At 35.6% G+C, this 24,592-nt stretch overlaps 1 long non-coding RNA gene across 3 annotated transcripts in view; it reads right to left on the bottom strand.

Moving 5' to 3' along the window:
- The window catches only part of LOC118574232, a 33,136-nt gene that overhangs the window by 6,102 nt on the left and 2,442 nt on the right, over positions 1-24,592 (bottom strand). The window contains exon 1 of one of the 3 annotated variants that reach the window (XR_004943706.1): positions 10,916-10,948. The exons of the other annotated variants lie outside the window; for them this stretch is intronic. This is a non-coding gene — a long non-coding RNA (uncharacterized LOC118574232). Of the gene's footprint in view, positions 1-10,915; positions 10,949-24,592 lie in introns of those variants that run through there. 3 annotated transcript variants of the gene reach the window in all.

The raw sequence follows: 24,592 nt of genomic DNA on the forward strand, positions 1-24,592 counted from the left end.
AGCTGCCTGCAGGCTGGGCAGTGTGCTCCTAGCTTTCTGAGCTGTCAGCCATTCTGGGGTGGGCGTTGGAGATACGGCTATCTTTTAGCCATTTCGGCTCCTGTAAGTAACTTTTCACCCATAAAACCCAATGAAAGTCATTGGTTCACCAAGTTGGGAAAAAATAAATGAAAAAAATGCATTGTCACTATCTATAAATAGAATTAAAATAAAAAAGAGAAATCAGTTCATATTTGTTAGTGTAGGTATTGTTAAAAAAGACAGAAGAGTGTGAATTGTTGAGACCAAGATTGCAAAAAGCACAGGGACAAATAGCCAATCGAATGGAAGCACATGAATTATGAACCAAAGGCTGTGGAGCCCCCAGCTGGATCAGGCCCTCTGGATAAGTGAGACAATTGAATAGCTTGAACTGTTTGGGAGGCATCCAGGCTGTGGGACCAGGACCTGTCCTTAGTGCATGAGCTGGCTGTTCGGAACCTTGGGCTTACACAGGGACACTCTGCTCAGCCTGGAAGGAGGGGACTGGACCTGCCTGTACTGAATGTAACAGGTTGAGCTGAATCCCCAGGGGTGTCTTGGCCCTGGAGGAGATGGGAATGGAGGGGAGGGGCTGGGGGGAAGGTGTGGGTGGGGGCAGGAGTGGGGAGGACAGGGGAACCCATGGCTGTAAAACTAAAACACAAATATAAATAAATAAATAAATAAATAAATAAATAAATAAATAAATGAATGACAGACGTATTGGCCCAAATGTAAATTGATCCAAATATTATAGAAATAATATAAATATAAACAATACAAATAAAATTGCCATTTCATGTAACCATACACTTTGGGCATATAGTCAAAAGAGTTTGTAAAGGTACACATATGGAAGTTAGTTCTCCCCTTCTTGTCTGGGGATAAAACTCAAGTTTTCATGCTCACATGGCAAACATCCAATGAGCAATCTTGTAGCACAAACCTTAGAAGATCTTATTAATGAAAACAAAGCCAGGGCCAGGTATTGGGGTGAATGCTGAAAGATTAGAGAAGAGAAAATGCCACAGCTTCCTCACTTTGCCAATTCCTCAGCTGATCCTGTGTCCTCAGACTGGAAGCCTCCTAAGTCTTCATCCAGAATGAATCTCAGCTGAATTGCTGCTAAAAACCTAAAAGCTTAACCAGCCTAGTTCCTGGTCCTCACACCTTATATACCTTTTCTGCTTTCTGCCATCACTCCCTGGGTGTAAGGCATGAATCATCATGCCTGGCTGTTTCCAATGTGGCTTTAAACTCACAGAGATCCAGAGGGATTTCTGCCTCTGGAATGCTACAATTAAAGGCATTGTAATGAGTGCTACCATTTTCTGGCCTCTATATCTAGTGGCTGTTCTGTTCTCTGACCCAGATAAGTTTATTAGGGTGCACAATATTTTTGGGAACACAATATTACCACACATCGCACAAACCCAGATCCATAGCTTTGTTCCTTAACTATTGACAATCTACTTGTGCTAGTTAATTTTAAGTTAACTTGACACAACTAGAACCATTTGAAGGAGAGGACCTTTTGGTAATTTTATGTAAGAAATTTTACTCATCCATAGAGAAAGATGTTTCCAAGAAAATCGATATGAGGTAGATAAGCATTGGAAATAACTGAAATTCCACTTGGCTTATGTTATACATACATACCTCTTCTAATAATGCGCTTGACAACCTGAGATCCTCAGATACCTATTGGTAACTTAGGACCCCTCCTGTACAGAAGTTCAGGCACACTACCCTCTGAATAATGGAACAAGTTTTTCTCCACTTAAGACAATCAAAATTGGGCAATCTCTCTTATAATGCATCCCTAATACTTGTGGTTACAAATGTAAGGGAAGAAAGAAAGAAAGAAAGAAAGAAAGAAAGAAAGAAAGAAAGAAAGGAAGGAAGGAAGGAAGGAAGGAAGGAAGGAAGGAAGGGAGAAAAAAGAGAGAAAGAAAGAAATATAGAAAGAAAGAATTAAAGAAACGTAAGGGATAACATGGCCTGAAATAGTCTGGGGTACATGTATATTAAGAGTCTCTTTCCTGCAAGTGAACACTTTAAGAATCTCTTCATTGCCATATTATGTCTATGGACTTTGGGGCACACATAAGATTAAAAATTGAAACATCATGTGAAAAGACAGATTCATTAGTCAAAGGTTACATAATCCAAAACAGAGAACTATCCACAATACATCTCTTAGCAACCAAAGCCTTCCTTCTCTTTAATTCCACAAAAGAAAACCACTACTAAAAATGGTAGCCTATGAGTTCCCTCATTTGTGTAGATTGTTGTCAATTTTGACAACGTATTTCTTTCTGATACAAACTGTTGATTTGTTTCCTATATAGTTTTCTCATTAGTTTTGAAATCCTTATCAGCCATTATTTCAAATTCAAGGCCAAGAAGCCAGGAAAAGCCAGCCCAGATACTATAATGCAGTAACAGATGGAACTGGAAAATATTATATTTAAGTGAGGCCATTCAGACTCAGAAAGAGCAATAGTTCATGATATTTAATGCTTTATCTAATATGTGGATACTACCTTTTAAAATGTGTGTGTATGTGTACGTGTGTATGTGTGTGTGCAGTACTGAGTATGGATAGAACCTTGAATATTAGAAATTATTCCATGAAATAGATAAAATGAGGCTACAAAGGAGGATCAAAGTGGTTAACAATATATGTGATATGAAGTGAAAAGGAGAATACTTGTAATACAACATAAATGGAGGCAGGGGAAAGAGAGATAGAAGAGCATGTGGTGGGAGAGTAGGAACGTAAGCTAATTATGTATGTAAATGTCACCAAACTAATATTTTCTATGTTATGAGAAAAATTAAATTAATAAAAATATAGAAAAAAATAACACAAAAATAAAAAACAGTTATTTCATAAATACAAACACAAAATAATCATCAACACAATTCGAAAAAGCCAATATCAGCATATTAAAAGAATACATGCAGTGCCTAAGTGGAATTTATCCCATGAAAGTTGATTCAATATTCAAAAGTTAGCCAACATTTAAAGCCCTTTAAAGTAATCAAAAGTAAAAGAATGTATCAATCAATAAAGCAACACATTGAAACAATCTAGTATCTATTCCTGATGAAATCAACAAATTAGGAATAGAAATTATCTTACTCACTTGATAGGTGATTATAAAAATCAGAAGTTCTCATCTTATTTAAAGATATGCAAAATCATAACAAGATACCACCACATACCTTTTATAGTGGCTATTATCAGAAACAAAAATAACCCCCTTCAAAAAAAGAAAAGAACAAGTATTCTCACGGATTTAGAGAAATGAGAAATCTTGTACATTTTGAGTAATCCTGTAAAATGTGACCTGTTGCGTTAACTCCTCAAATGAGTATGCAGATTAAGCAGTTGTAATTCTAGGTATTAACTTAAAAAATTAAAAACAGAGGCTCAAATAAATATTTACAGCAATTTTCATAGAATCATTATATATATATATATGACATAAACAATGCATGTACACATTTACTTGTAAACAAAGTAATATATTCATGTGATGAGTCATCTTCACTTTAAAGGGATTAAAATCTTAATACACACTACAACATGAGTGAATTTTAATATATAATTTGACAAAAAATAAGGCAGACAAAAATGGACAAAACTGTGTGGCTGTACTTACATATCTGTAATAGTTCACACCCAATACAACAGAAAAACATAAAGTTAAATAAAGAAAAGACCAGTAGCCAAAATAGATCCATAAAAAATGAGGAGATATGAACAGTAATAAAAAGTCTTCAAACTATTAACTGTTCAGATACAGATGGATTCACAGCAGAATTGTGTGAGACTTTTAAAGAAGCAGTACAACCAATCCTTTAACATTTTATAAAAAGAAAGAAAGAAATACAAGGATAACTCCCCAAATCCTTGTATTAAACCAGTGTTACTCTAATACCAAAACCTTGAAAAGACCACACACACACACACACACACCACAGCATAAACTAATATCACCAATGAACACAGATACAAAAATCCTCAGTAGAATACTAGCAAGCTAAATACAAGCACATATGAAAAATCCAGTCAAGTTGACTTTATCCTATGGTTGATTCAATATACATAAGTCAATAAATATAATGATTCGTGTAAACAGAGAGTTTTCAATAGAAGATATAGTGAGGGCTAAGAAATGCCCCCAAAACAGGTTCATCATCCTTAGCTATTAGGCGAATTAAAATAAAACAATTTTGAGATTTCATCCCACTCCAGTCAGAATGGCTAAGACTACCAAACAACTGAAAACAAATGCTGGCAAAGATGTGGAGAATGGTGGTGGAGCTATCATTCACTGATAATGGAAGGTAAATTGCTGCAGCTCCTCTGGAAATCAGTATGGAGAATCAACAACAACAACAACAACAAAACACACACACGCACACACACACACACACACACACACACACACACACACACACACACATACACATACACACACACCTGGGTAGGACAACCTAAGAGTATATGTTTTATAAGAATTTGATTTTCTTGTACTTCTATCCTATTTTCTATATAATTCTGTGATATTTGAGGGTTAAACTACAATTTATTATTATAATCAGGTGTTTATGCATTTTATACTTTACAATGTGGAGTATATTATCTATCAATAGTACTAAATGTTTAAACAATCCCTATATATTCTTATATAATGCTTAAATTTCCTAAAATATTGCATTTTATTCCCTATATATGCTATGTTTTTTCAAATGAAATTTTCTTCAAACTCAAGGCAATTGTTGGCAGATCTTTTAAAACTTTTGATTGACAATATTTCCCCCTTTCTTCTCTTCACCCCTCCCTTGAAATCACTGCCTCTTCTTCATTGTTATTGTCATATATATATATATATTCTGAAATATATAAATACAACCTACTCAGTCCATTTATTGTTAATTGTATGTGTATGATTGCATGATTGATTACTTTCAATCACATAACCAATTAGGGGCCTCATTCCTGGGGAAGAACATTTCTCCCACATCAATATTTGATTTAACTTGAGGGCCTATACTGCCTGGATAGCCAGAAATGAGACTGGATAGTCCAGAGACCTAGGGTAGAACCAAATATAACTGGCAAAAAAAATCAATGAAATGATTTTCATTATCAATATCATTAGTGATATTCTGCTATACTCTTTTACAGTCATCATCAAAGAGGTTTCCACCAGCAACAGATGGCAGTCAGCACAGAGACCCACAAACATGAAGAGGGAGAGTCTAGAGTCTAACTTGTAGATCTCTAACGAGTCCCTCACTTCAGAGATCAGGGAAATCCAGGAAAGAGAGGAATGAAAGATTGTAGGGGTCAGGAGAGACCGAGGACACCAGGAGCACAAAGCCCACTGAATCAACTAAGCAGGGCTCACATGGGCTCACAGAGACTGAAGCAGCAATCACAGAGACTGCATGGGTCTGCTCCAGGTCCTCTGTATATAGGCTATGGCTGTTAGCTTGGCCTTTTTGTGGGACTCCTAATAGTGGGTTTATCTCTAACTTTTGCCTAATCTTGGAACTCTTTTCCTCTTGATCAGCCTGGATGTGAAGGCTTTTACCTTGTCTTAATTGTATCTTGTTTTGTCCTGTTTGGCTGTCATCTCTTGGAGGTTGCCTCTTTTATGAAAAGGAAATAGAGGGGGAGTTCATCTGGGGAAGAGGAGAAGTAGGGGCAGCTGGTAGGAATGGAGGGAGGGAAAATTGTGATATATAATTATATATATATATATATACATATATATATATATATATATCAATAAAAATATAAAAAAGAAGAGTAAATAAGGAAAGTGCAAAGATAAATAAAAATTATCCAGCCCAGGCTGGTCTTGAACTCATGATCCTTCTGCCTCTTCCTCCTTCAGCAAATCTGACTGGCATGAGCCACCACAACCAGCTCACAATGGGAAAACCTATAGAGACAACAAAACAAAACTAATGGGAACTCATGAAATTGAGACCAACACCTGTAGAGCCTTCACGGGACTGGACTAGGCCTCTGCATAGCAAGACAGCTGCATGGTTTGATTTGCTTAGGGTGGGGGCTGGAAGTAGAATCAGAATCCATCCCTGGTGCATGAGCAGGCTTTCTGGAGCCCACTAGCTATGGTGGGACATCTTGCTCAGCCTTGAGGAAGGGGGAGGGGCTTGGACCTGCCTCTACTGAATGTACCAGGCTCTGCTGACTCCTCATGGGAGGGCATACCTTCTTGTAGGAGGGAATGGGGGTGGGTGGGTTGGGGAGAATGCTGGAGGGGTGGGAGGAGGGAAATCTGTAGTTAGTATGTAAAATGAATAAAAAAATTTTCTTAGTAAAAAATAAATCTGATTACAAATCTTAAAAAAAGGTATCCAGGAAATTGTCACTCATTGACAAATTAAGCATCAGGATTAATATTTTTTCTCTCAACTGATAAAAACTCAAATGTTTTCCAGACCATAAAACAACTCAAATTTATTTATCAAATATAGATAGCAAAGATCAAATCTATGTTTTCACAGTCTGCCAATGACTAAAAGGGTCAGGGGAGACCGAGGACACCAGGAGCACAAGGCTCAAGAACTCAAGAAAGATGTGGTCCCAGTAGTGAGAAAAAATGTAGTGGTTTCTTCATTTGATTGAAAATAAATCACTACACAAAATAAGATCATGAAAATAGAAAAACAAATGTTTTCTCTAATTTTTGCTATGCTTAAATACTTTAAAAACATTTTCTTTAGTGTTATATAGCATTTAAAATTTATTCATTCATAGCAGTCTTATATTTACTCTTAAACTGCAATATACACATTCTTTTTAAAGTAGATTATTTTCTTTATATAAGACAATTTTCTATTTTTGCTCAAGAATATCTTTTTGCCTGGGAGAACGCTATTTGTTTTTCTTGTTTCTGTGTGATATATATTGGTTATTTCTTATGTCATGATTGAGAACTGTATGTTCACTATCTTTAAAATTAAAGATAAAAGAACATTGAGAAAAACAATAGAATGTCTAGTGTTTGGCTTTAAGGACAAGTTGATACACTAGTTAAAAGAATAAACTCTTCTTACTATGAGCAGTAAGGAATAAATTTAGGCAATAACTTGAAATTTTATTTGTACTTCTATTTCTTAAAATAACTGTATTAAGGTGAACATTTTTGTCTCTTTGTAAACACAATGTGCTTTAAAAACTTCAATTTCACAGCACAGCACAGCCGCATTCAAAAAGCTCACATACACACACTTCTCAATGAATCATATTACTTTAAGTGCTATTGGGAACTAAAGTACATAGAGAACTGATTCTCAAATTGTCTGCTTACCTTTATCTCCTCTGGCATCAACAAAAATTTGGTGTTTGATCTACAATTATAGTCCTTCAGTCCACAAAATCAATAACAAAGTTCCAAGAAAATGATTATAAAGGAGGGGTGGATTGTAATATCTAGCCTTGGAAGTTCCTTTAGCAAGAGAAAGAGTTCCTACCTTTAGGATGACTAATACTCATGTACATCTGTGTACCCAAATAAAGATACATTCTGATTTTTATGTAAAAATTCCATTTTCATAATATATTCTCTACTTTTTACTATATAGGTTGTCTGTTATCTGAAAATATTAATATGCATGAAAGAACAATTATAATCAGAATGAATATTTTAAAAGAAAGCTCTAAACACAAATTAGTATTTCAAATAAAAGAGTCAGTTACTGGGTATATAGAGAAAATTAGTTTTTACAGTAGAACACTAAAGTTTATTGTGCACTTGACATAAACATATATAAAAGGAAAGCATGTTGTCATAAATATTATAAAACCTTAAGTGTACAAGTTAATTGTGAGGGAGACTATTTTTTGCTGAATCATTGAAATAATAAATATTATTTTACTCAAAGAGAATTCCTTTGACTAGAGTCTGTAGTTAGAGTTTTTCTGCCTGCCCACAGTCAGGACAAATCTCTCTCATCCACCAGGCCCATAGACGCTCATACCCAACCAAGTAAATACACAGAAACTTATTTTGCTTACAAACTGTATGGCCGTGGCAGGCTTCTTGCTATCTAGTTCTAATACTTTAAATTAACCCATTTCTGTTAGTCTATAAATTGCCAAGTGGCTCGTGGCTTACCAGTACCTTACATCTCGCTTGTCATGGTGGTGGCTGGCAGTATCTCTCTGCCTCCACCTTCCACTTCCCAGAATTCTCTTCTCTGCTTGTCCCACCTATACTTCCTGCCTGGCTACTGGCCAATCAGTGTTTTATTTTAACCAATCAGAGCAACACATTTGACATACTTGAACATCCCACAGCAAGAATCATATGTCAGTAAGATTTTAATATAAAACTTTCTCAACAATGAAATAGGAAGGCAATAAATAAATTATAAATTCAACAAAGGTATTTGTTTTAATTACCACATTGTAAAATTCAATTAGTAATGTATTTTGATGATATAATAGAGACAGAAAATTAGAATTTCCCATAACTCACTGGCTTTCAAACCTTGACCAGCTCTATCTATTGAAGCAATTACATTGGTAAAATGCTGGCAAAATGCTTAAACCACACCAGATCCCTAAGCCAAAACCAGAATTCTTCTAGTAAGCCTAGTACCCAGGTTAGAATCTTTTATAAAAATAAATCCAGCTGGGCAGTGGTGGCGCACGCCATTAATCCCAGCACTTGGGAGGCAGAGCCAGGAGGATCTCTGTGGGTTCAAGGCCAGCCTGGTCTACAGAGTGAGTTCCAGGAAAGGTGCAAAGCTACACAGAGAAACCTTGTCTTGAAAAACCATAAATAAATAAATAAACAAATAAATAAATAAATAAATAAATAAATCCCTTGTGCATGAGCAGGCTTTTTGGAGCCCGCTACCTACGATGGGACACCTCTCACAGCCTTGATGCAGGGGGAGATCCTTGCACCTGCCTCTACTAAATATACCAGGCTCTGCTGACTCCTCATGAGAGGCCTTACCTTCTTGTAGGATGGAATGGGGGGTAGGTTGAGGGGGGAGCCTGGAAGGGTGGGAAGAGGGAAGAGGAGGATCTTTGACTGGTATGTAAAATGAATAAAAATTTTCTTAATAAAAAAATAACAAAAATAAGGCCATATCTGGTTGATTTTGATATAATACTTTTTATTGTGTGTCTTCTATTGTTGTGACAAAACACCATGACAAAAAGTAACTTGGGGAGGAAAGGGTTTATTTGGCTTATACTTCAGCATTGCTGTCCATCATCACAGGAAGTCAACACAGGAACTCAAACAGGACAAGATCCCTGAGGCAGGAGTTGATGCATAGGCCATGGAGGGGAGCTGCTTATTGGCTGCTTCCCATGGCTTGCTCAGCCTGTTTTCTTATAGAACCCAGGACCATCAGCTCAGGGATGACACTACTCACCATGGGCTCTACCCTCCCTCATTGATCACTATTTGAGAAAATGTCTTACATCTGGAACTCAAGGAGGCATTTCCTCGGCTGAGGCTCCTTCCTTTGATGACTCTAGTTTGTATCAAGTTGACACACAAAACCACCAAGTACAACTGACCTCTTGTCAACTTGACACACAAACAGATCGCTATTAAGTTACACCCTTCCTTTTTTATTTGTCCCTAAGATCTTAAATAACAGTCCGACAATCATTACAAATTCAAGTACATTTAAAATTTCAGTTACTTTAAAACAGCTAGCTCTGAAAAAATCCAAAGTCTTTTAAAATTCAAGTCTCTCAACTGTGGCCTCCAGTGAAATACTTTCTTACTTCAAAAGAAAAAAAATCAGGGCACAGTCATAATCAAATCAAAGCAAAACAAAATTTCAACTGGCCAATATCTGGGATCCACTCACAATCTTCTGGATTCCTCCTGCAAAGCACTTGGATAACTTCTCCAGCTCTGCCATCTGTAGCAAACACAGCTTGTCTCCTAGGCTCAGGCTGGCTCCACTCCACTGCTGCAGCTGTTCTTGGTGGTCATCTGGCATCTCCAAAATGCTGGGGTCCCTTGCTGCAACTGGGCTGCACTTTCACCAAAAGCCTCTCATAGGCTCTCTTCATGTTGCCAATCCTTAACTTCTTCCTTCAGTCCTGGGCCTTCAACTGCTACTGAGGCTACTACTTCACCAATTGCCTTTCCTGGATCTTCACAGTGCCAACCCTCAGCTGCTCTACATGACCCCTTCATGCCTTCAAAACCAGTACCACCTGGGTGACACTTGTACATTACCAAGTCCAGCTACAAGCATAAGGTACAACTACAACCACCTCTGGAACATGCTCAGGTCTGTCACAGCAACATCCCACTATGCTGGTACCGATTTGTATTAGGATTTCTATTACTGTGATGAAACACTATGACCAAAAAGCAAGTTGGGAAGTAAAGGGTATACTTGGCTTCAGCCTTGCTCTTCATCACAGGAGGAAGTCAGGACAGGAACTGAAACAGGGCAGAATCCTGGAGGTAGGAGCTGATGCAGAGGTTATGGAGGGGAGCTACTTACTGGCTTGCTTACCATGAGCTCAGTCCACCTTCTTATAGAACCCAGGACTATCAGCCCAGGAATGGCAACACCCACAATGCTCTACGCCATCCCCCATTGATCACTAATTGAGAAAAGACATTACAGCTGGAACTCAAGGAGGCATTTCCTCAGCTGAGTCTTATAGTTAGAGTTTTCCTGCCTGGCCCACAGTCAGGACAAATCTCTCTCATCGGCCAAGCCCATAGACACTCAGAACCAACCAAGTAAATACATAGAAACTTACATTGTTTAGAAACTGTATGGCCGTGGCAGGTTTCTTGTTATCAACATTTCTATTAATCTATACTTTGTCACTTGGTTCATGGCTTACCTGTACCTTTACATCTTCATTGTCATGGCGGTGGCTGGCAGCATCTCTCCGCCTCGGCCTTCCACCTCCCAGAATTCTCTTCTCTCTTGTCCTGCCTGGCCACAGAGCGATATCCATACACTTATTTACACAGAGCAATATCCATAGCACTCCCCCCCTCTTTTTTTAAGGAAGGTTTTAACTTTTACATAGTACAATTACATATAACAAAACAATTATCAAGCAAGAATTACAGTTATAATATTAAAGAAGATATCCTATCTATCTTATATTTGTGAGTCAAAGGTTTTATAACTAAACTTATCTTTTATCATAACTGAGAAAATTATAACTATCTAGTCTTCAACCACATCAAAGACCTCAGAAGGATATAATAATCAAACACCTAACTACAATGTCACACTTTGTCTGTTATCCATAACAATTACTCATTCATCTCTACATTTGGAGCCAGTAGCAAAGTGAGAAATCAAAAGATGGGAGGAAAACTGGCTTGGATCTGCTTAGCAACATTATATATTTATAAGTCAGCTCAGGATTGACTATGGTAATGCTGTCTTGAATTTCTGAGATATTGATTTAAGAAGCTAAACATAACAAATTTCCATTTTGACATTTTTAATGACAGATCATTGTGAAAACTAAAGATGTACTCATATAATTGTATATGATTTCAGTATTTTTTAGGTAAAGATCACTTCACCATTGTTCATTTCTTGTTATTAGGTAAGCTGCACTTATGGAATCTCAATTAACTGGTTTCACATATTAGAAAATATCCTGAGATAATTTTCAGTTACAATAAAAGTCTGTTAATTTACTAGAATTATCTATATTTCAGTGTATCTATACTTTAAAATTTGAGAATTATTTCCATTGTTCCTGGAAAAATTAAAGCAATTGAACTTCAAATATGTATATACCAAGTCTTTCCTCTCCAAATGTCTGCAAATTTTACCTTGCAATGGCTTTCCCCTCATACCATCTAACTGCATCATGGAAACCAAAATTAAGTAGTAAATGGTAATGAAATGCCACTTGATTGATAGAAATAGGCCAAGAGAGGACCGAATAATAAACTACTTAGTAAAAAAATTTATTTCATCTATAACAGCAGATATGAAGATTCTAGCCACTACCAGAATCTGATTAACACATTGACACAATGTGAATTTTTGATGTGAAAAATTGTGTATATAAGAGTGTCATAGCAATGGAGAAAGCTGCAAAAGTCAACAAATCAGGTTTTATATTATTGTTAGCAGCGATAAAATGTAAATTTGTATATTAGGTATATCAAATACACAAGATTATGGAGAAATTAGAAAACTGTGATGTATTCACAAAAGAGATATATTTATTTTAGTATAGAGAAGAGACATTAAAACAACAATATTCTCTGGGCAAAAACTGGAGATATATATATATGTGTGTGTGTGTGTGTATGTGTGTGTGTGTGTGTAAATGTTTATATATATATATATATATATATATATATATATATATATGCCATTTATTAGAAATGATTGAGCTGGGTGTGGTGGTGTATGCCTTTAATCCCACTCAGAAGGCAGAGGCAGACAAATCTTTGTGGGTTCAAGGCCAGCCTGATCTACCTAGTAAGATCGACTAAATAGTAAAATTTCCACTACAGGCACAGCCAGAGTACATAAAAAGACACAAACAAACAAACAAAAATGAAAAGAAAAGAAAAGAGTGAAAAGGACACTGAATTTAGGAGAAACTATTATGCTCTCTTTATTTCTCTTTATGGAATGCAGTAGATGATATGTAATGCTGAGAATCCTCAGGAGTAGCAAATTACTGAGATAATAGCATCGAAATAATCCAAACACAAAATTATTAGAATGTCCAACCATTACCACATATGAGCATTCCTATTCATCAATATCTATACAAAATACACAGAATAAAATTTTTGTATTCTTGATTATTTTAATATTTGTTAGTCTCATGAAAATTACAAGCAGTTATATCTATTTTAGGTACACCCTTTCAAGTTATTTTTAATTTGTTTTGTTTTATCTTTTTAACTTTCATTCTCTCATATATTACATCCCATCTGTAGGTTTCCCTCTCCCTCCATTCCTCCCAGTCCCTCCCCAACACCTCTCCTTCCCCAGATAAACTCCTCTATTTCCCTTCAAAACAGAAAGAGAGAAAGAAAGAAAAAGATAGAAGTAAGAAAAGAAGAGGAAAGAAAAGAAAAAGTGAAAAAAGAAAGAGCAGGCCTCCCAGGGATATCAAGGTCCAGCTACATCACTCTTGTGCATATACTCAAAGGACTCTATACCTTACTACAGACGTACTTGGTCATCCATGGTCATTGCTGCTCTATTTATAATAGCTAGAAATTGGAAACAGCCTAGATGTCCATCAACTGTTGAACAGCTAATGAAAATATGGTACATTTATATACAGAGATATTATCCATATGTTAAGAAAATGAAATTATGAAATTTGTAGGTCAATAGATGGAACTATACTCTACCATCCTGAGTGAGGTAGCCCAGACCCAAGAAACACATATTACTTTTTTCTCTTATTTGCAGTTGTTAGCTTTCAAGCTTTAGGCATGAATGTTTTTTAACCACAGAGTTTAGGTAACTATTAAGGGACCAGCAGGGTGGAGGAGCACTTTAAAAAAAGGGAAATAGAATATAGGCCCACAAAGAGATAAAAGAGAAAGGAGAATAAGGTGGTTAAATGGAGAGCAGGATGGGAAGGTAGGATAAAAGAGAGAATAAAAGGAAAGGACACAATACTAAAGGTCTTTTGAAAAGCCATATGAAAGCAAACTATTTTAGATGATTCCTAACACACACACACACACACACACACACACACACACACACACACACACACATTTTAAATTGGGTCAACACATAAGAGGGGATACAATGCTCCAATTAGATATCTCATGCTACCAAGTAAAGCCCACCATGCCAAAAATAGGTTACTACATATTGTTCAGCTGTTGGCCAAAGGGAACCTATATATCACCCAATCATTATAGGCTATTGTCAACGCTATTGACTACCATGCATAACCTGATGGTACATACCTGTTACTGATGACTAACACTTATGTATGTCGTCCAGTATGGAAATATTTAGCTGTGCCCAACTAGAAACGTCATGCCTACTGACCAGAATTCATGGTTCTGGAAGATACTTTCTGCACTACCAGAGGAGAAAAGTGATTGTTAGTACCACCTAGCTACAAACTCTGTGACCTACATCAACAACCTGCCTGCAAAATGCAATAATGATACAAATTTGATTGGAATAAACAGCCATTGCTTTATTGTATTAGAGACACTCCATGTTATGGAACCCAAATAAAGGACTGCTAATGAGGCCAAGAACAGACTAGATGGGTCATGGTCTTAGGGGAAATCTTACTACTATTATCCTGCTATAGGAACTTAGTAATAAAATGAATCCTTATGACTTATTGCTATACCTGTATATTACTGTGTCACTCAAGCCTCTTTAGAGAAGCTTCTTCTTGCAATAGATGGTAACTAACTGAGACATTGTGCAGATAACAGTGAGTGAGAGCAAACAGCACTAAAGGGGATGTATTCATCAAATAAGGATCTATGTAGAAGAGGAGGTGGGAAGATTGTAAAAACTAGCTATATGGTGAATGGATCCAAAGAAACGGTGTCTTCCTGAAGCAGCCAGACTAGTGCACTTATGAACTGACAGAGACTGTGGCAGCAAGCACAGGACTTACACAGTTTCAAGCAAGACAGAGTCCTAGCACTGAGACTGGGTAGTTGACACAAATTCCCACCACTGATCATCAAGGCATTTGCACTTGATACCTGCTGGAAAAAGGGAAAATAAGTATTCTACAATAAAGTGTCACTGTGTATATCAACCACATTCCAGGGCAGGGATAATGCCCAGGAGTAGTTGGCCTGCACAAAAATAGACTCAATTTATGTTTATTGTATTTTGTTTTGTTTTTTGTCTTACTGGCTCTTTGATTGTTATGATTTTTTTTCGTGCTTGATAGAGAAAGAACATAAAATTGGGAGCATAGAGAAATGGGGAGGATCTGGGAGGAGTTGGGAAAGGGATAGAAAATGACTAAAATATATTGTATGAAAAAATACTGAAAGATATTTCAGCCACAACTACTCCTTAAAAGGAAAATAAAATATTACATCTAACGTAGTTTCTTTCATTTATTATGTAAAGGACCTCCCGTCTTGACTGTAATATGAGAAATATTAAAGGATTTTTGCATAATTGTCCAGAAGTAGAAGCAATTGGAAAACAGTAAGAGGTGCATCATGGGGTCTGTAGTATCTTCTTACCTTGCTTTCTTGAAGTAAACCACTAAGGTTTAACTGGAGGAGAACAATACAATGGAGAGTGGGTGATGGTAAAACTCATTCATATCATGAGTAATATCTAGTAGTAGAATTGAGGACCTCTTTACAGTTCACTATAGCATTCTAGCAAATTGTAACAAAATAGAATTCTTCATAAAAGGAACATTTTAAAAACTTGTGAGCCTAGCCCTTAACAGCTGAGTCACTTCTCCATTCAGCTAAAAAACCCTTTGATTTACAAGAGTAACACACATGCAATATACATTGGTGTAATAGTGCACAAAGACTGTGGAAGTAGCCAACTAATATCTTATTTGAGTTAAGGCTCACTCAATGAGATGGAACCCTTACATAACACTGTTTGGGTGGTCATGAATCAGAGACTAGAAAGGCCAGGAACCTAGGAAACGCCAAATATTATTGCTTTGATAAAGGAGCATAGCAATAAAATGACGCCTAATAACATTCTGCTATGCTCTTAAATTTGTTCATTATTCAGTTATCATCAAAGAAGCTTCCTACTGCAGTGGGTGAAAACAAATACAGAGACCCACAGTCAGAAAATTTTCAAAGATCTCGGAATACTCAGCCCTTTAAAAGGGATATCTCCATCAAATCCCTACCTGAGGGCTCAGGAAATTCTGCAAAAGAAAAGGCACAAAAAGTGTAAGAGTTATAGATGATGCCAAGGAATCAAGACCACCTAGGCACAACAGAGTTGATGGACATATGAATTCACAGAAACTGTGGCTTGTGCACAAGGACTGCATGGTTCTGCCTCAAGAGGGACCTAGAGCTGAGAAGAGACATGGAAACATGCCCCCATCCCTAACCTAGACACTATCTCCAATTGATATCCATTTGCAAATAAAAAGTTAGTTTTATCCAAAGGAGTCTCACTTGGGAAACAAACCACTTGTAAGGACAGGCCCCATGCTTACTAGACGGCAAAAACAAAAAATGAATTCAATACAACTTTTGAAGGTTCTTTGTCTAATAATGTCAATTCAGGGCTTGAAAAAATATTTACCATATAAGTCCTTTGTGCATATATATCTTACACACACACACATACACACACACACACACACACACACACACACACACGTCTTAAATGTGCATTCTGTACACATTTTTAATTGAATTCCTGTGTGTGTGTACATGTGTGTCTCTATGTCTATAAGCATTACATATGCTTTACTTTGGTTATTATTCTTGTTTTTGTTCTTGTTTTGATTTGTTTGCTCTCTCTTATTTTATTTTATTTCTATTCCTTAGACATGTTTGTCAGTGACAGAAAGGGTGTGGATCAGGATGGGAGAGGAGATGGGGAGGAACCAGAAGTAGTCAGGAGAGGGGAAACCATAATCGGAATATATTGTTTGAAATAAAAACTTGTCTCAAATTCAAAGCAACCAAACTAAACCCAATAGTCAAAAACATCGCAAATAGCAACTCATTTAGTTCTTTGCTCTCTATATTACTAACATGCAGAAGCCAAACAAACAATTGACCTTATTCTCCTGACTTTTAAATTCCGCAGAATCTGCAAAGCTCCTCTTTTGTTATATACAACTTATAGAGACTAATACCTACTTAGAAATTGACTTCCTAGAACAGGTATCTTTTTCTAAATAGTGAGCAAGATACTTTAACCACATCCATTCTCTAAAGGTTTGTGAAGTATTTTAATGTGAATATTTGATATGACAATTTTCCATTTTAAAATGGCACAGTTACTTCAAATACTTAATTCCACAGGATTCTCTGTGCAACTTTATAGTGATATTTTATTTGTATTGAAATGTGATTTTATTTGTATGTCAATAAAGTTGCCTTGAGGTCAGAGCAAGCCAGAGCAGAAGCCGAGCAGTAGTGGGGCACGCCTTTAATCCCAGCACTTGGGAGGCAGAGCTAGGCGGATCTCTGTGTGTTCAAGGACACAGCCAGCATGGCAGACACACGCCTTTAATCTCAATACCAACCATAGAAGACCTGGAGGTCTGTACAAACAGGCAGTGACGAGGAGGTCATGTGGCTGGGTTTACAACCAATGAGAGAGGAGAACAGAAAGTTTTTAAATAGACAGGATGCAGAGAAGTAGGTCTCTTGCGGAGAGGAAGAACCGCAGAAGCAGTGAAGGGTAAGGTTTTCCGCTCTTGCTCTGACCTTGTGGTTTTTAACTCTGCAATCGGTTCTGTGTTTCTTATTTAACAAGCTGGATACATCTACACAACTTAATCTTGATACTTTCTAATTTCAACTATAATGCTAACTGCAGGCACATAATTCTTCAGAATGAAGGAGCCAAACAAGAAATCAAGAAAGGAAAATGGTGAGCATCCAGCCATTAGGAAATTGTGTTTACAGTTTGATTTTTTTCCCTTGAATTAGCTGTGGTCATTTTATAGTTGTGTTTTACTTTGTATATCTGTATAGTTCTTTAAAGGCCTTTTAAGCTCAGAAACATCATGATAGTTTAGAGTAAGATTATCAGGGGCAGCTCAGTGGAAATAAAATGATCAAAATTCGGTGCAGCAGTATTGCTTATCCTTAGATATACACTATCTATGAAAGTTTGTTATGGGACCTGGGGAAGGTGAGGAAAATCTTTGAGTACTGTGACAGAATATGATTGGCAGAATAAATATTTGCAGCATATATAGGATTGTATTAGAAATCTTCCAAACTGCTCATCAGAGAGTTGAGTGGAACCCTAGTGATAATAATACATTATTGGTTATCTTGTTTTTGATGCTAGAAAATGGAAACCAAATAAAAAAGTTCACATTGTTGAATTTGTTTCTCTTCTGGAATTGAGCCTTTCCATGTTTGTATTGTGAGTCATTAGACTTCCTTCCATCTTTGCTGTCCTACACTAAAACAAGTTACTGCTGTTGTAAATGCATTTAATGTTTTTTATGGGGGAAGTGTATCTCCTCTCCCCAATTTTTACCATTCAGACTACATCGTAAACTTCTTAAGGGCATGATCTGTAACTATTTGCTATTCTATAGTAGAACTTAATAAAGCCTATTAAATATCAAAGTGGCACACGGCTTAAGTAATACTGTGGACTATTTGTCATGAATTTTCCTTTAGAAATACTATGAGTGAGTAATTGTTACTATAAATCCCCGAATTTCTCCAGGGAGCAGCTGATTGTAGTATGTTCTGTCTCAGGCTACTTTGCTGCAGTCTTTATAGCCATTGAGACTTACTAAGGGTGCTTTATTCTTTATATTCCTGTTGAGCTTTAAAGGTTAGCTTTACAATATCGGTGCCTTTTTTGTTTCTTTTACTCCAGAGTCAGACTTCCAACTTTATAAAAATAAATATATAATTAAAAAACTTCAGATTTTTACCAAATAAAATGAATATTAGTTCTATTCAACTCCCTTTACTTAATCATATTTCTTGCACTACACTATTATTCTTGCTAATAAAATTTAGATGTGAAAATAAAAAAATGAGCCAACAAACTAAGTTTTAGCATCTAAATCATATCTCAGTTTCAAGGAGATGAATTCTAACATACCAGGCCTGCTATTTTGAGCATTATTTGCTTCTTCTTGTTAAAACTTCACATTGTATACTAATGGACTAATAAACTTGAAACAAGAAGTACCTGAGATTTAAGATAGCTAATTATTAACCTAGAAATTTGTAATTAAGCAATGTAGTTAAATTTTATGATAGGAACTAGAGCTATCTATTGTCTTATGGTGTATCTCATTTTTCTATTATTGGTTTCATCTTCATTCAGAGTGGGATTAAAAGCACATGGCTTTTAGTCTCTAAGTCAGGTCTAAGATTATTTATTTTATAAAAGATTTTAAAACTTTTTACTTATAAGAACAAAGTAAGTTTATTCATTAACAATGGTACAATTTAGAAGTATAACATACCATGAACTTTCTCAGTGTTTTCAAATCCTGGCATGTTACTCTTTGAGATTCAGGGGTGATAAATATAAATATAAATACTTGTATTCCCAAGTATTATAGAACTTAAAAAGTTATGACATTTTAAATATGCTAAATTGGCAGTTACCTTATTAGAATCCTGCATTTTTAATTGTTTTTCATTAAATATTCCTATAGAATGTGATTGTTTGTAAGTACTACTAAAATTTGGCTGTTGAGGATTCAATAGAAATAGGAAGATAAACGAATGTGAGGTACATTTCTTATAACAACATTTGAAAGTAAACAAATGGTAAGTCACTATGACCAATATGGGACAGGTTAATAAAATGAGAATTACTAGAAGATTAAGGATTCATTTCTAGAAGTTGCATAAACATGATTATTGGTATTTCTCTCTTCCAATGTAAATAATAATGTTGTCTAAAGTATTTGTGTCTATTTGTTGACTTAAAAAACTCATATTTTATACTGTTTCCAGAACACACACATATATAATTTTTTGTTTAAAATGTCAACAATTGCTTTTCCAGCCTTACAGTTAGATAACTAGAAACAATTTGATTTAAATTATCTAACTTCTAACTTACATGCCTTAAGTAGTTGTTTTTTAAATATACAATTAGAAAATATTATCTCTCTCCCACTATGCCTAAGTATTTGGCATTCTCTTTATTGAAAATATCTGAATTGAATAAAATGAACACAAATAAAATATACTCAATGGTAATATGATCCATTTATTGTGGTGGGTATTGTGTTCCCTGAAATATTGTGTGTTCCCCGAAATAAACATCTGGGGTCAGAGAACAGACAGCCACTAGAACAGAGCCAGAAATGGTGGCTAGAAAATGGGAAGAGTAAGCCATAACGGAAGTTGGGTGGTGGTGGTACACACCTTTAATCCCAGCACTTGGGAGGCAGAGCTAGCCAGATCTCTGAGTTCAAGGCCACTTTAGAAACAGCTAAGCTTGGTGACCCACGCCTTTAATCCAGGGAGTGGGGGCAGAAAGAAAAGGGTATATAAGGCGCGAGGACCAGGAACTGAAGGGGAAAAAGCATGTAGTTAGTTAGGCTTTGGAGCAGCACAGTTCAGCTGAGAGCCTTTGGGATGAGGACACAGAAGCTTCCAGTCTGAGGAAACAAGACCAGCTGAGGGACTGGTGAGGTGAGGAAACTGTGGCTTGTTCTGTGTCTCTGATCTTCCAGAAATCACCCCAATAACTGGCCTCGGGTTTGAGTTTCATTAACAAGTACCTTTAAGATTCATGCTACAGTTTATCATTGGAAGGTAAAGATTTTATATAATGATTATTGTTTCATATGTATCAATATTTTCTTCCAATGGAGAAGTGGTAGACAACAATGAAAATGCATTTTAAAGTTAGATGTAATTTTTCTTATGTCACTAGTCTCCATGGTATACTTAGTGATTAAAATGTGACTTTCTCTATAGGAAACTGTAATCCTATGAGTTCTATACCCCTCAAATAGATACACATTAAATGAAAACCATGAATAATTTTATCTGGATGAAACTACTCCTTGTCATTATTAGAGCTTCAGTTACATCCACTAGAATATCATCTTTACAATATTATCCTGTTGTCACAAAATATGACATAGTCATTAGAAAAGGCGAATCAACAGCATTATCATTTTAATGGTTGTGGAAGAATACAAACAAATTAAGAAATAGCAAATACTCCCTTTTTATAATTTTGTGATCCACTAGTGTTGACTTAGAAACTCTATTTAACATAAGGACCACAGGATTTAATTGTTAGAAAGAAGCTATTGGTCAAAAGAGTGTAAATCTCTTTAACATGAGAACCACAGTAATTTTTGCAGAAAAGACATTATGGGTAAAAACTTAAAAAATTGGAAACAGGGTTCCATCTCTAAAATGTCTGGGATTACTTCATCAAATTTAAATTATGTGTTAAAATGTTTTATATTCAGCAAAACACTTTGGCAACTCATATACTTCTGTATAGTTTGTTTCAAATCAGATTTAAGAAAATTTAGCCTCAACTCTTCTATAAAAAAAAAAAATGTAGAGCCGGGTGATGGTGGTGCATGGCTTTAATCCCAGCACTCGGGAGGCAGAGGCAGGAGGATCTTAGTGAGTTTCAGGCCAGCCTGGGCTACAGAGCGAGATCCAGGAAAGGTGCAAAGCTATACAGAGAAACCCTGTCTCAAAAAACCAAAAAAAAGTAGTTTATTACTAATTGTTCAATTTGAAATCAGTTTTTATTGAATAATGCAGTGTAAAGTTAAATAATGCAGGCCTTCTTCCTTAGAAAAATCACAACATTTTTGCATAATAATATGCAACAAAATATATCCAGAAAAACAATTCCCAGAGCAATACCAATTATCCATGTGAATATGAACTTTGCAATGAAATTGTTTTCTTTGAAAGAATGAGAGAGAAAAAGAGTCATGCTTTTAAATAAAAAAATCAATGCATTTGTGTATGTTTGAAAAATCATGCACTATGCATATTACTCCAGATAACAGATATATTTGTATTTTGCTTGTATGAGAACACAAATGCAAGAGCACAAGTTTTGTTATGGAAATCAGAGGGTCTATTGTAGGAGAAAGTTGGACTGATCAATTCAATCGCATTATATTTTTAGGTACTGAACCTAGCATTCAAAATAAACTGTGATAATATTCATTGTGAAATGAGAAATGGTAAACATTATTTTGATTGTCAGTTTTAAAAAAGTACATTTTTTTTCTTTTTGTTTCTCCATTTGTGTTTGCAAACCCTTCAGTTTTCAAATTGTCGTTTACTTAATAAGAAAATTTGTTTCTAATGCATATTACAATGTATAATTTATACCATAAAATAGTTTTTTAACAAATGAAAGATAAATTTATTTTTTTCTCCTAGATACTTATCAGGCTTCCTGTATATCCTAACTGTAGCCATCAGTGTTGTACTGGTGATGTTTAATACACACATCATCCTATCATGCAACTTACATTCATTTTAAAGAAACCTTACACTAATGAGGAATTAAAAGACATATTTTACACCTTTTGATATAACTCTCACTTGGATATCTAAAACTGGTTTCTTAAAACATGTTTCATACGTAGAAATAAAGATAACAATGATATTTTTAAGTCCATCTCATTTTAGCATTACTTTTATCGTATTAATATTACCTGCCCAAACATCTCTTCTCTCACTGTTTCTGTTGAGCACTCTACTAGAAGATGCACTGGTATGTCAATGTACCTAGTACATTTCAGGCATAGGGTCATTGAAATCCCTGTTTTACTTTCTTGGAGCCTGCCTACCAATACTGTACACCTGCCTCTTTATTGTATTAGAAAGAATATTAGAATAAGTTTCATCATTTTCAATTCAGGTTTCTCCTTGTGCTTCATTATTTTCTAAGCAGAGTCCATATAACAGATGGGTTTGGACAGAGAATTAAAGCCCATACTGAATTTGTCTCTACGTGAATATTTTATGTAAAAAACAAAATACTTGTACACTGTCATGTTTATGTTTCCTACAAAGGGCATATACCTCTGTGCTTGAAGCATACTATATGGGAGCAGGGTATCCAGTTCCCTAGACAGCACAATGCCACCATCATTACAGGATGACTGAGAAGTCACCTCAGTGTCCAAGGGCCATGAACGTGATCATGAAAACACCACAATGAACAATGCAATGCGAAATTTTTAGTTCACCATTTAATCTGAGGATGTTTTGTACTTGATTCAATTGGTTTCTGTGGACATGTAGTACTGATTTGCACAGAAAAATGATGTATAGTAGTTAAGGGCTCTTCTGTGGAACAGGGGCAGTGACCTCTCACTTGCCTCATATTTGATAATCAGAAGGTTGGCTTCTTTCGTTGCACTTGAATTTCTGCCCAACTCTCATTGCTTCAGAAAACCTGTCACTATCTGAAGAAAAACCTCCTTTTCTACTCTTTCTCCTTTAATTTTCTTTAAGACCACTTATAGCCGTTTAAAGTTTATATTTTGGCTGTTTATCCCCTCTTTTTCTGTCTATGAATATAAGTTCATAATATGTATATGTTATGAAAATGAGTTATTTTTTGTTTCCATTTTATTCCTAACACCTAGAAGAATTCATGAACACAATGGATATTCAATATTTGTGGATTTACTTATTGAAAAATTCTGTTAATACAATTCACATTTCCTATTCTATATTGATATTTACAATTACAATTACAGGTTTTCAAGGCAAATTTCACTTGTAAAATAGAAAGTGTTCAGTGAAGACAAAATTTTGAGTCTCATCTCACACTTCTAAACTAGAAATATATTCAGATTAATTTATCTGTACAGTTGTCAGTTTTTCAAAACCTTGTAAATCCAACAGGACAGTGACATGATCCCCATCCCTTTTGATGTCTTTAAACTAAATAGTTCTTTAACTGGAAGCTTTCTACTAAGGTGTGTGGTGGTACCATAAATGTGTGTGTTGATACCACAAACATGTCACATTCACTTTATTCAATAACTGTTGTTTAGTATAATGTGGATTAATGTTAACACTAGATTTCCACCTAGACATTAACACAATTATTTATTTAGGAGTAATTAACTATGGCTATAGCTTAGCACAGTCATAATGTATTAAAATGTTTATCATTGGAACTTTATGATTGAAACAAAGAAGTACTTGAACTAGGTATTTACGCAAAAGTAAAGATGCAGAGTTGGCAGATAACTATCAAAATCAAATGACAAAAGAATTCAGAACTCTGATGGTCGAATATTGATATATGCATCCTCATAGTGATTAAACATGTGACAGCTATTCTTTAGCTTGTAGGTTTATTTTTGAATTTTTTTTTTTTTTTTTTTTTTTGGTTTTTCGAGACAGGGTTTCTCTGTAGCTTTGGAGCCTGTCCTGGACTAACTCTGTAGACCAGGCTGGCCTCGTACTCACAGAGATCCACCTGCCTCTGCCTCCCGAGTGCTGGGATTACAGGCATGAGCCACCACCACCTGGCTTATTTTTGAATTTTTAAATTTATTATATAAACATATTAATAAAACTAGCACAGTGACTTTAATATCTTTGGGGAATTAATTTGACTTATTTTGTTATACTGGACACTTATAAATCAGTTCATTATAGATTCAATTTTTATAATATTTACAGAAAGTGGAATGTCATAGAAGCATTCTTTGCTGTAATATCAGAGTTCACCCATAGTAGTTTAATGATTTTTCCATACTGATTGCTGTTTTTATTTTATTTCATTTTAGTCAAAATAATTGTATCAAGGATATGGCAGGCTGCTTCCAATTTAGCACAGTCTTTTCCTCCAGTTCTGCTATCTTGCTACAGAAGAGAGAATTAAAAGAGCA

Source organism: Onychomys torridus, chromosome X (genome assembly GCF_903995425.1).
Source record: "Onychomys torridus chromosome X, mOncTor1.1, whole genome shotgun sequence".
Taxonomy (NCBI): Eukaryota; Metazoa; Chordata; class Mammalia; order Rodentia; family Cricetidae; genus Onychomys; species Onychomys torridus.